The sequence below is a fragment of the Triticum dicoccoides genome, chromosome 6B (assembly GCF_002162155.2).
Source record: "Triticum dicoccoides isolate Atlit2015 ecotype Zavitan chromosome 6B, WEW_v2.0, whole genome shotgun sequence".
In the NCBI taxonomy this organism is placed as follows: domain Eukaryota; kingdom Viridiplantae; phylum Streptophyta; class Magnoliopsida; order Poales; family Poaceae; genus Triticum; species Triticum dicoccoides.
The window spans coordinates 503495639-503509168 of record NC_041391.1 but is presented as its reverse complement, the minus strand read 5'-3'; positions in this window follow the sequence as shown (position 1 = coordinate 503509168).

Here is a 13530-nt window from a genome sequence, read left to right as displayed (position 1 = left end):
GAGTATGGGGTCGCAACTAAGCCCCCGAGTGAGAGGATTGTTCTTCACTCGGAGTGTTTTTTCAAACTTAGGCGAGTACGAGACCACGGCTAAGCCTCCGAGTGAGAGGTTTGCTCTTCACACAGACTGTTTTTGAAACTTAGGCGAGTACGGGATCGCGGCTAAGCCCCCGAGTGAGAGGATTGCTCTTCACTCGAAGTGTTTTTGAAACTTAGGCGAGTACGGGGTCGTAGCTAAGCCCCTGAGTGAGAGGATTGTTCTTCACTCGGAGTGTTTTTTTTTAAACTTAGGCGAGTATGGGATCGCAGCTAAGCCTCCAAGTGAGAGGATTGCTCTTCACTTGTAGTATTCTCTGAAACTTAGGCGAATCAGGTTCGCGGCTAAGTCACCCACTAGGGGATTTGAACACACATTTATGTGAAAACAATCATTTTGAGACTGCAGAAATCATGTCTTTGATAAACAATCTGAAAAGTACTTATTACATCTCGACCATCCGAGTGTTTTAGGTATAAAAGCGGCAGAGCAGATCCGCGTTCTAGGAGCGCGGCTCATCTTTCTTCTTGGCCACGTAAAGGTGATATGCTCCATTGTGAAGCACCTTGGTGACGATGAAGGGGCCTTCCCAGGCAGGGGCGAGCTTATGAGGCCGTTGATGATCCACTCGGAGCACAAGGTCTCCTTCCTGGAATGCACGACCTCTAATGTTTTGAGCGTGGAATCAACGAAGATCTTACTGATAGATGGTCGACCGGATCAATGCCATCTCTCTCTCCTCTTCCATAAGATCAATAGCATCTTGACATGCTTGTTCGGCTTTAACTTCTGAGAAGAGCTCCACTCGGGGCGCATTGTGGAGAGGTCACTCGGAAGTACCACTTCAGCTCCATACACCATGAAGAAAGGAGTTCCACCAGTCGACCGTTTGGGAGTTGTCCTCAAGCCCCACAAAATGGAAGGTAACTCAGTCACCCAAGCGCCCGCTACATGCTTGAGGTCGCGCATCAATCGGGGTTTTAGCCCTTGTAGGATCAAACCATTTGCTCTTCGGCTTGCCCATTCGACTACGAGTGTGCAACGGATGCGTAGTCGACCCGAGTGCCTTGGGAAGCACAGAAAGCTCTGAATTCATCAGAATCAAAGTTTGAACCATTATCTATGATGATGCTGTGTGGAACTCCATATCTGAATATTAACTCTCTGATGAAAGTGATGGTTGTGCTCGAGTCAAGGTTCTTGATGGGATTGACTTCAATCCACTTAGTGAACTTGTCGACTACCACGAGCAGATGGGTGAAGCCACTTCTGCCAGTCCTTAGGGGCCCAACCATGTCGAGTCCCCAAACACCAAATGGCTAGACGAGTGGAATAGTCTTTAAGGCCGATGCATGTTTGTGGGACATGTTCGAGTAAAACTAGCAATCTTCACACTTCTCAACTATCTCCTTAGCCATTTCATTTGCTCGTAGCCAGTAGAATCTTGCTCAGTATGCTTTGTCTACGATGGTCCGGGAGGACGCATGGTGACCATAAGTCCCCGAGTGGATCTCGTTTAAGATCAGTCGACCTTCTTCTAGAGAACTACACCGCTGAGCAACACCAGTTACAATTTCTCTGAAAAGTTGATCACCTATAACTGTGAAGGCTTTGGATCTGTGCATGATTTGACAAGCCTCATCCTCATCTTCTGGGAGCTCCTGCCTGAGCAGGTATGCAATATATGGCACTATCCAGTCGGGGATGATTACCAAAACCTCCCTGATTAGGTCGACCACTGCTGGGACTTCAACTTCAGTTGGATTGGTTGAACTTATCGACTATGGGGGCTCCTCAGTAAAGGGATCTTGTTAAACTGATGAGGTGTGGAGATGCTCCAAGAACACATTACTGGGAATAGGCTTCCGAGTGGAACCTATTTTCGCCACATTGTTAGCTGCCTGATTCTTGAGTCGGGGTATGTGGTGGAGCTCTAACCCTTCAAACTTCTTTTCTGACTTTCTCACTGCATTGCAGTATCCTATCATGGCAGGTCTCCTGATATCCCACTCCTTCATCACTTGATTTACCACCAAATCTGAGTCGCCATAAACCATCAGGCAACGGACGCCAAGTGAGATGGCCATACGCAACCCATGTAAAAGTGCTTCATATTCAGCTTCATTATTGGAGGAATCAAAGTGAATCTAGAGAACGTAACTGAGTTTATCGCCTCTTGGGGACACCAGGACCACTCCAGCTCTGGAACCATTCAACATCTTAGATCCATCAAAGAACATGGTCCAATGCTTCGAGTGAACTTGAGTCGGTTGTTGTTGCTCAATCCATTTGGCCAAGAATTCTGCAATTGCCTGAGACTTAATTGCCTTTTTTGCTTCAAACTTGATATCCAGAGGAAGAAGTTCAATCGCCCACTTTTCCACTCGACCGGTTGCATCTCGATTGTTCAAAATCTCTGACAATGGAGTGTCGCTGATGACTGAAACCGAGTGGTCTGCAAAGTAATTTGCAACTTTCTTTGTGGTCAGGTATATTCCATAGACAAGCTTCTGGTAATGCGGATAAGTTTGCTTGGACGGAGTCAGAACTTCAGAAATGTAATACAGTGGGCATTGAACCTTATAGGCTTTGCCTTCTTCCTCCCGCTCGACCGTGAGCAGTATGCTAACAACTTGTCCAGTGGTTGTGATATATAATAACAGAGGCTCTATGCTGACGGGAGCAGCAAGCACCTATTGGGGAACGTAGTAATTTCAAAAAAATTCTTACGCACATGCAAGATCATGGTGATGCATAGCAACGAGAGGGGAGAGTGTTGTCTACGTACCCTCGTAGATCGAAAGCGGAAGCGTTAGAACAACGCGGTTGATGTAGTCGTAAGTCTTCACGGCCCGACCGATCAAGCACCAAAACTACGGCACCTCCGAGTTCTAGCACACGTTCAGCTCGATGATGTCCCTCGAACTCCAATCCAACCAAGTGTCGAGGGAGAGTTCCGTCAGCACGACGGTGTGGTGACGATCTTGATGTTCTACCGTCGCAGGGCTTCTCCTAAGCACCGCTACGATATTATCGAGGTGGACTATGGTGGAGGGGGCACCGCACACGGCTAAGAGATCCAAGGGATCAATTGTTATTGTGTCTAGTGGTGCCCCCCTGCCCCCGTATATAAAGGAGCAAGGGAGAGGGGGCGGCCGGCCTAGGAGGGGGCGCGCCAAGGGGAGTCCTACTCCCACCGGGAGTAGGACTCCCTCCTTCCTTGTTGGAGTAGGAGAAGGGGAAAGAGGAAAAAGGAAAATGGGGCTGCGCCCCTTGTCCAATTCGGACCAGAGGGGAGCGCAGGTGAGGGAGTCCTGGATTAGGGGGTGTCCGGATAGCCGGACTACCATCATCAGCCGGACTATCATCATTGACCGGACTCCAAGACTATGAAGATACAAGATTGAAGACTTCGTCCCGTGTCTGGATGGGACTTTCCTTGGCGTGGAAGGCAAGCTTGGCGATACGGATACGTAGATCTCCTACCATTGTAACCGACTCTATGTAACCCTAGCCCTCTCCGGTGTCTATATAAACTGGATGGCTCTAGTCCGTAGAACAACAACAACCCTTACAATCATACCATAGGCTAGCTTCTAGGGTTTAGCCTCCTTGATTTCGTGGTAGATCCACTCTTGTAAACATCCACAATATCAATATCAATCAAGCAGGACGTAGGGTTTTACCTCCATCAAGAGGGCCCGAACCTGGGTAAAACATCGTGTCCCTTGTCTCCTGTTACCATCCGCCTAGACGCACAGTTCGGGACCCCCTACCCGAGATCCGCCGGTTTTGACACCGACATTGGTGCTTTCATTGAGAGTTCCTCTATGTCGTCACCGATAGGCTTGATGGCCTCTTCAATCGACAACGACGCAGTCCTGGGTGAGACTTTTCTCCCTGGACAGATCTTCGTATTCGGCGGCTTCGCACTGCGGGCCAACTCAGTTGGCCATCTGGAGCAGATCGAAAGCTACGCCCCTGGCCGTCAGGTCAGGTTTGGAAGCCTAAACTTCACGGCCGATATCCGCGGGGACTTGATCTTCGATGGATCTGAGCCACAGCCGAGCGTGCCGCGCTGTCACGATGGGCACGACCTAACCCTGCCGCCGGACAGTACCTTGGAGGCCGCACATGAATCCGCTCCGACCCATAGTCCGGAGCCGATCGCTCAGATCGAGGACGGATGGCTGGACACCGCCTTGGGAGCTGCAACTTCTACGGCGATGGAGCCGAACACTTACCTTGTCCCGCATAAAGCTCATGACTCCGAGGTGCCGGACTCTCTGCCGGACTCCGAACCTCCTGCGCCCCTTCCAGTCGAATCCGATTGGGCGCCGATCATGGAATTCACCGCTGCAGACATCTTTCAGCACTCACCCTTCGGCGATATCTTAAATTCGCTGAAGCATCTCTCGCTATCCGGAGAGCCCTGGCCGAACTACGGCCAGGATGGTTGGGACGCGGATGACAGAGCCCACCCACCACCCACTTCGTGGCCACCGTCGACGATCTAACCGACGTACTCGACTACGACTCCGAAGACATCGACGGTATGGACGACGATGCCGGAGACTATCAAGAACCAGTGCCTACAGGACACTGGAAGACCACCTCGTCATACGACATATACATGGTGGACACCCCAAAAGATGGGGACGGCGAAGAAGCATCGGAGGCCGATTCTTTAAAGAAACAGCCCAAGCGCCGACGTCAGCGGTGCCGCTCTAAATCCCGCCACAGCAAGAATGGAGATTCCGGCACAGGAGATAATAACACCCCAGAAAGTGCCGAAGACAACCCCCTCCAGCATGATCCAGCGTAGGAGGAGGCAGAAGCAAGCCCTCACGAGAGGGCGGCAGATGAAGAGGTCGAGGATGATAATTACTTACCTCCCTCCGGAGACGAGGCAAGCCTCGACGACGACGAATTCGTCGTGCCTGAGGATCGCGTCGAACAAGAGCGTTTCAGACGCAGGCTAATGGCCACGGCAAACAGCCTAAAGAAAAAGCAGCAACAACTCCAAGCTAATCAAGACCTACTGGCCGACAGATGGACCGAGGTCCTCGCGGCCGAAGAGTATGAACTCAGACGCCCCTCCAAAAGTTACCCAAAACGCAAGTTGCTCCCCCGACTAGAGGAGGAAGCGTACAAACCTGCATCACCAGCGCACAATACGGCAGACCGACCACCTCGTGGCTGCGACAGAGAGGCATGCAAGCCCTCCACCAAAACCGTACCCCGGCAACGCTCAAAAAGCATGAAGCCACGGGGGAACGGGCTGGACTTGCGGGATATATTGGAGGACAAGGCAAGACAATCCAGATCTATCTATGGATCACATGGGCGCCCCAAGACCCACGACGAATACCGTCGCGCCGGATACAACTACTCCGACCGGGCCGAACACAGCAGACAACGCTCTCTCGAGCTACGTCGTGATATTGCTCAATACAGAGGCGCCGCGCACCCACTATGCTTCACTGACGAAGTAATGGATCATCAAATCCCTGAAGGGTTTAAACTCGTTAATATCGAATCCTACGATGGCACAACAGACCCAGCGGTTTGGATTGAGGATTATCTCCTCCATATACATATGGCCCGCGGCGACGATCTTCACGCCATCAAATATCTCCCGCTCAAGCTTAAAGGACCAGCTCGGCATTAGCTTAACAGCCTGCCCGCAGAGTCAATTGGATGCTGGGAAGACCTGGAAGCCACATTCCTCGACAATTTCCAGGGCACGTATGTTCGACCACCGGACGCAGATGACCTAAGCCACATAATCCAGCAGCCAGACGAATTGGCCAGGCAATTCTGGACACGGTTCTTAACAAAGAAAAATCAAATCATCGACTGTCCGGACGCAGAGGCCCTCGCTGCCTTCAAACATAACATCCGCGACGAGTGGCTGGCCCGGCACCTAGGACAGGAAAAGCCAAAATCCATGGCAGCCCTCACATCACTCATGACCCGCTTCTGTGCAGGAGAGGATAACTGGCTAACTCGCAGCAACAACCTCAGCAAAAATGCTGGCAGTCCGGATACCAAGGACCACAATGGCAGGTCGCGTCAAAACAAAAACAAACGCCGCATTAACGGCGACAGCAATGAGGATACGGCAGTCAACGCCGGATTCCGAGGCTCCAAGCCCGGTCAACGGAAGAAGGCATTCAAAAGAACCACTCCGGGCCCGTCCAATTTGGACCGAATACTCGACCGCTCCTGTCAAATACATGGAACCCCCGAAAAGCCAGCTAATCACACCAACAGAGATTGTTGGGTATTCAAGCAGGCAGGCAAATTAATCGCCGAAAACAATGACAAGGGGCTACACAGTGATGACGAGGAAGAGACCCGGCCGCCGAACAATAGAGGACAAAAGGGATTCACCCCTCAAGTTCGGACGGTAAACATGATATACGCAACGCATATACCCAAGAGGGAGCGGAAGCGTGCACTAAGGGACGTATACGTGATGGAGCCAGTCGCCCCAAAATTCAACCCATGGTCCTCTTGCCCGATCACTTTCGATCGAAGAGACCATCCGACCAGTATCCGCCATGGCGGATTCGCCGCATTGGTCTTAGACCCAATCGTCGATGGATTTCACCTCACGAGAGTCCTGATGGACGGCGGCAGTATCCTGAACCTGCTTTATCAGGATACAGTGCGCAAGATGAGCATAGACCCTTCAAGGATTAAACCTACAAAGACAACCTTCAAAGGCGTCATACCAGGTGTCGAGGCCAGTTGTACAGGCTCAGTTACACTGGAAGTGGTCTTCGGATCCCCGGATAATTTCCGAACCGAGGAGTTAATCTTCGACATAGTCCCATTCCGCAGTGGCTATCACGCTCTGCTCGGACGAACCGCGTTCGCAAAATTCAACACGGTGCCGCATTATGCATACCTTAAGCTCAAGATGCCAGGCCCTCATGGAGTCATCACGGTCAATGGAAACACGGAATGCTCCCTCCGAACGGAGGAACATACAGCGGCTCTCGCGGCAGAAGTACAGAGTAGCCTTTTAAGGCAATTTTCGAGTCCGGCCGTTAAACGACCGGACACGGCCAAACGCGCCTGGAGCAACATCAACCAAAACCACCTGGCACGTTCCGAGCACGCGTAGCAATGCGGCCTCAACCCCAGCCCTCGCACAATTGTAAGACAAACTCTCCGCGTACATAATTACGCCCTGGAGATACCATAGGCATAGGGGGAGAGGCACAACCACAACAGACCCAGAGTGCGGTTCGACCACACCAGGGGCTCCCAAGTGTGTCGCTCTTTTTATCTTTTATTTCTCTCTTTTTTATACAGAACTATGTCCGGCGGCGAACCTGCCGAACTCATGATGCAACAGCCAGGGAGGGACAAAGGCTGCGACGAACACTCAGGTGGTCTCCATTACGAGCATTAAATTTGTTAAATACACCATTCCGCGGCCTACCCCTGGAGGGAGACGCCTTTAATTCGTCCAATCCCTTGCTTTCCGCACTATTTGTATCATTCCGCACTCATAGCATATCTTCTCGAATAAAATGCAGCACTTTTTGCCCATAATTGCATTACCTTATATATATATGTTCATTTACGACATGTTGCATCCGTACATTTTGGTACGGCCAAATACACCAGGGGCTTATGTTCCCCGCATTATGGTGTGATAAAGTCCGAACACTTTCACAAGTGCGGCACCCCGAACTTATAGCATTATATGAATCAGCTCCGAATCATATCTTGGGTCAATAGTTGGGTTTGCCCGGCTCCCAAGTTTGGCACCTTACGTTCCGTTCTATCGGCTAAGGTAGTACTGGGAGAACCACTACGATTGCGCCCCGGTTGAGCCGGGTTAATGCCTCAGTGGAGAAAGCTAAAACTGACTGTCATGATAAGGCGAGAGACTGGTCGCTGTTCGAGAGGTCTTTTTGGGTCCTTAAAGACCTACGCTGCTTCGAGCGAAGTACCGGATAATGTCCGACGAAGGCGTGGATAGCGCCCCGAATTCGGTCTTCCGAATACTAGGGGCTTCGCCGAAATTTAAAATTATAGAATTCTATGGCTAAGTGAGAGTGTTCAAGCACTATAAGTCCGGTTGCCTTGTTCGTTGTGTTGAGCGCCTCCCTAGATGGACCCAAAAATGGGAACAAGAGTGCTCAAGTTTATCCCGGACACCCCAGCACTCGTGGCATGGGGGCTGAAGCCGACGACTTGCCATCTCTTAGATTTAATAAACGGCCGCACAGAAGGTAATATTTTAAATTAACAAGCGTACCTTAGCGCATATGAACAAAGTTTTCAGCGCACAGGATAACACATTGCAAATTTACTCAATAATTACATCCCTGGGGCACTCATCCGCAATCTTGCGGGCACCCTTCAGAACAGTCTTATAATACATCTTGGGCGTACGATATTCCTTGCCCGCTGGTGGCGCGTCAGTGATTATCTTCTCCGCATCTAGCTTGCCCCAATGCACCTTTGTGCGGGCAAGGGCCCGATGAGCACCTTCAATACAGGCGGAGCGCTTGATAACCTCCACCTAGGGGCACGCATCCACCAACCGTCACACGAGGCCGAAGTAGCTCCCAGGCATGGCCTCTCCAGGCCACAGCCGGACTATGAGGCCCTTCATGGCCTGCTCGGCCACCTTGTGGAGCTCGACCAGCTGCTTTAGCTGGTCGCTAGGGGGCACCGAATGGCCGGCCTCAGCATACTGAGACCAGAAGACCTTCTCCGTTGAGCTCCCCTCCTCGGCTCGGTAGAATGCGGCGGCATCAGAAACGCTGCGAGGCAGATCTGCAAACGCCCCTGGAGAGCTCCGAATTCGGGTAAGTAACACGTAATTTACATTCACATGCTTGCTTTGCATGAAAAATGCCTTACCCGCCGCTATCTTCCTCACCAACTCAATCTCCTGAAGGGACTTATGGGCATCGGCCTTGGCAGTTTTGGCACTTTCGAGAGCCGAGGCAAGCTCGGACTCTTAAGTCTTTGAGTCACGCTCCAAACTCTCATGCTTTTCCATGAGAGCCTGGAGCTCTTGCCGAACCACCGCCACCCGCGCCTCCTGCTTTTCTCGCTCTGCCCGTTCCGCGGCCGCATTGCGTTCGGCCGCGGACACGGCCTCCTTCAGGGTCGCCACCTCGTTCGTGGCCCCTGGAGTACCCATGTTATCCTTGTTATTTTTTGTTGCAACCTAAATCCTTTTCTGTAAGGTACAAGTTCAAAGTGGTGTTACTCACCTTCTTTGTCCTGGAGCTGCTTCTTGGCGCGGCCGAGCTCTTGCTCGGACCGCTCGAGCTCCTGCTTCAAAGCACAGACCTCCGCAGTCAGTGCGGCAGAGGTCAGCAGCGCAGCCTGCAACCCATATTGACATAATTTTTTAGCAACCCTGCGTATATCTTCTTTTCTTTCAGATCCTCAGTCCGGTTTTTCTTTCCGAACACCGAACCGAGCATCAGGGGATACTGTCTATGCGGTATTACATTGCATATTTTTAACTTCTTACCTCAAAGCCTGATAGAAGACTGCTGCAGGCTTCGGTCAGCCCGCTCTTGGCAAGCTGTACCTTCTGAATCACCGCACTCATAATAGTGCGGTGTTCTTCCTCGATGGAAGCGCTCTGCAGCGCCTCCGACAAATTGTCCGGCGCCTCCGGTTGGACGGAAGATGCCGGCATCACGGTCTTGCCCTTCGTGCGAAGGGGCCGCCGGCCGGACTCCGGAACCACTGCGGGTTCTGATGCGGAGTCCGGCGCAAAGTCCGGGAGGCCGCCTTGTGGCGCCTCCGGAGCCTCCCCCTGATGGGTCCCTTCTTGGGATCCCACCTCGGCGTCCTCGGTGTTGCGAGGGGTGGAGGCAGTCGGGATGGAGTCTACATCCGACGGAGCCAACGACCCGCTCGATGAAGCGGGGAGATCATCATTGGCCGGACTACAGGCAGCATGCGGCATTAGAATGACACTATGTGACGCAGAAAAAGAAATTATAAATCATTCAGGAATCCGGATACTTACGATCTCGCCGGAGGCCTGGCCCTTGAAGGCCATTCTTCCTCGCCAACGTTGATGTTGGCGGAGCTGTCCGGGGGAATAGTCCTTACCCTCTTGGACCCTTCGGCCTCCCCTGTTGGGGAAGCCTTCCTCTTCCTCTCTCCCTCCTCTGGGAGAGAGTCCTCTTTCTTCTCCTCGTTTTTGGGGGAGGAGTCCGCCCCGGAGTCGTCGGACACCTGAAAACGGGAACTCTTTCGAGCACCCGTGGCCTCCTTCTCGGCCTTCTTCTCCGGCACCACGTGCGGTGCCGGAACCAGCAGCCTCGCTAGAGGGGCGTCTACTGGGTTTTCTGGCATAGGAGCCGGGCAGATAATCTGCTCCGCCTTCCTCATCCAGTCCTGTCAAAGGAAAAGGGGAAATTAAAACCCGCATAGAGTCAAACTATGAAAATCAAGTGTCCCATAAAGGGGTAGAATCACTTACCTCGTCGGCTTGGCACTGCGAGCGAAATCCGCGGTCTTCAGTCGCGGATGCGGGGGCTTCGGCGCCCTTAAACAGCACCCTCCAGGCGCCTTCGTACATCGTGTCGAAGAGCCCGCTCAGCGCCTGGTGCTGTTCCGGATTGAACTCCCACAGATTGAATGCCCGCTCCTGGCATGGGAGAATCCAGCGGACGAGCATGACTTGGACCACGTTAACCAGCCTGAGCTTCTTTACCAGCTTCTGGATACAGGCTTGGAGTCCCGTCAGCTCCTCCGAACTACCCCACAGCAAGCCCTTCTCTTTCCAGGAGGTGAGCTGCGTGGGGATACCAGATCTGAACTCAGGGGCCACCGCCCACGTAGGGTCGCGCGGCTCGGTGATATAGAACCACCCCGATTTCCACCCCTTGACGGATTCCACGAAGGCCCCTTCGAACCAAAGGACGTTGGGCATCTTGCCCAACATGGCGCCTCCGCACTCTGCTTGAGTGCCCTTCACTACCTTCGGCTTGACATTGAAGGTCTTGAGCCACAAGCCGAAGTGGGGCTGGATGCAGAGGAAGGCCTCACACACGATGATAAACGCCGAGATGTTGAGGATGAAGTTCGGCGCCAGATCATGGAAATCCAGGCCGTAGTAGAACATGAGCCCCCGGACAAAGGGGTGAAGTGGAAAGCCCAGTCCGCGGAGGAAGTGGGGAAGAAAAACGACCCTCTCATGGGGCCTGGGGGTGGGGATGAGCTTCCCCTCGTCGGGCAGCCGGTGCGCAATGTCGCCGGACAGGTAGCCGGCGCTGCGCGGTCTTTCGATGTGCTCCTTCGTAACGGAGGAGGTCATCCACTTGCCTCCCGCTCCAGACATGACTGGGGAAGGTTGAGATGAGATGTGCGGGCTTGGGCGCTGGAGCTCGAGTGCGCGGAGATGGATAAGCAAAGGAGGAAGAAGGCGTAGGTGACAAGGTGAATCCTTGTCCCTTATATGGGTGGGCGAAGTCTACGCGTCCCCCACCGGCCTGGTAAAACTCGCTTATCCCCCAAGCGTCACCATCAATGGCGCGGTTGGGTTACCCACGTCCGTATTGATGAGAATCCTGGATTAAGGGGGAACACGATCTCTGCTTCGACCAGACGTGCCAAGGAAACCGCTTCGCTAAATGCACTGAGGTGGTAGAGTAAAAAACGATTCAAGTAATGGCTTGGTAGTGGCGTGACGTCATGCCACAAAAAACGTCAGCAGATTGAACTTGTGTATATATTATTCTCTCTACGGTGGAATGTGGAATTTATTTTGCAGAGCCGGACACTATCCTGGTGTTCACAATCTTCTATCATTCGGAGGAGGAACCCGCCTTGCAATGCCAAGCAATATACGCGCCGGACTTATCGTCATTGAAGCCTGGTTCAGGGGCTACTGAGGGAGTCCTGGATTAGGGGGTGTCCGGATAGCCGGACTACCATCATCAGCCGTACTATCATCATCGACCGGACTCCAAGACTATGAAGATACAAGATTGAAGACTTCGTCCCGTGTCCGGATGGGACTTTCCTTGGCGTGGAAGGCAAGCTTGGCGATACGGATACGTAGATCTCCTACCATTGTAACCGACTCTATGTAACCCTAGCCCTCTCCGGTGTCTATATAAACCGGATGGCTCTAGTCCGTAGAACAACAACAACCCTTACAATCATACCATAGGCTAGCTTCTAGGGTTTAGCCTCCTTGATCTCGTGGTAGATCCACTCTTGTAAACATCCACAATATCAATATCAATCAAGCAGGACGTAGGGTTTTACCTCCATCAAGAGGGCCCGAACCTGGGTAAAACATCGTGTCCCTTGTCTCCTGTTACCATCCGCCTAGACGCACAGTTCGGGACCCCCTACCCGAGATCCGCCGGTTTTGACACCGACAGCAGGCCTCCTTCCTTTTGGCATGTCTCCTCTATTCCCGTATGGCCCAATAAGGCCCATATACTCCCCGGCGAATTCCCGTAACTCTCCGGTACTCCGAAAAATATCCGAATCACTCGGAACCTTTCTGAAGTCCGAATATAGTCGTCCAATATATCGATCTTTACGTCTCGACCATTTCGAGACTCCTCGTCATGTCCCAGATCTTATTTGGGACTCCGAACTCCTTCGGTACATCAAAACTCATAAACTCATAATATAACTGTCATCGAAACCTTAAGCGTGCGGACCCTACGGGTTCAAGAACTATGTAGACATGACCGAGAACCGTTTCCGGTCAATAACCAATAGAGGAACCTGCATGCTCATATTGGCTCCTACATATTCTACGAAGATCTTTATCGGTCAAACCGCATAACAGCATACGTTGTTCCCTTTGTCATCGGTATGTTACTTGCCCGAGATTTGATCGTCGGTATCCAATACCTAGTTCAATCTCATTACTGGCAAGTCTCTTTACTCGTTCCGTAATACATCATCTCGCAACTAACTCATTAGTCACATTGCTTGCAAGGCTTATAGTGATGTGCATTACCGAGAGGGCCCATAGATACCTCTGTGACAATCGGAGTGACAAATCCTAATCTCAAAATACGCCAACCCAACATGTACCTTTGGAGACACCTGTAGAGCTCCTTTATAATAACCCAGTTACGTTGTGACGTTTGGTAGCACACAAAGTGTCCCTCCGGTAAACGGGAGTTGCATAATCTCATAGTCATTGGAACATGTATAAGTCATGAAGAAAGCAATAGCAACATACTAAACGATCAAGTGCTAAGCTAACGGAATGGGTCAAGTCAATCATATCATTCTCCCAATGATGTGATCCCGTTAATCAAATGACAACTCTTTTGTCCATGGCTAGGAAACATAACCATCTTTGATAAACGAGCTAGTCAAGTAGAGGCATACTAGTGACACTTAATTTGTCTATGTATTCACACATGTATCATGTTTCCGGTTAATACAATTCTAGCATGAATAATAAACATTTATCATGAAATAAGGAAATAAATAATAACTTTATTATTGCCTCTA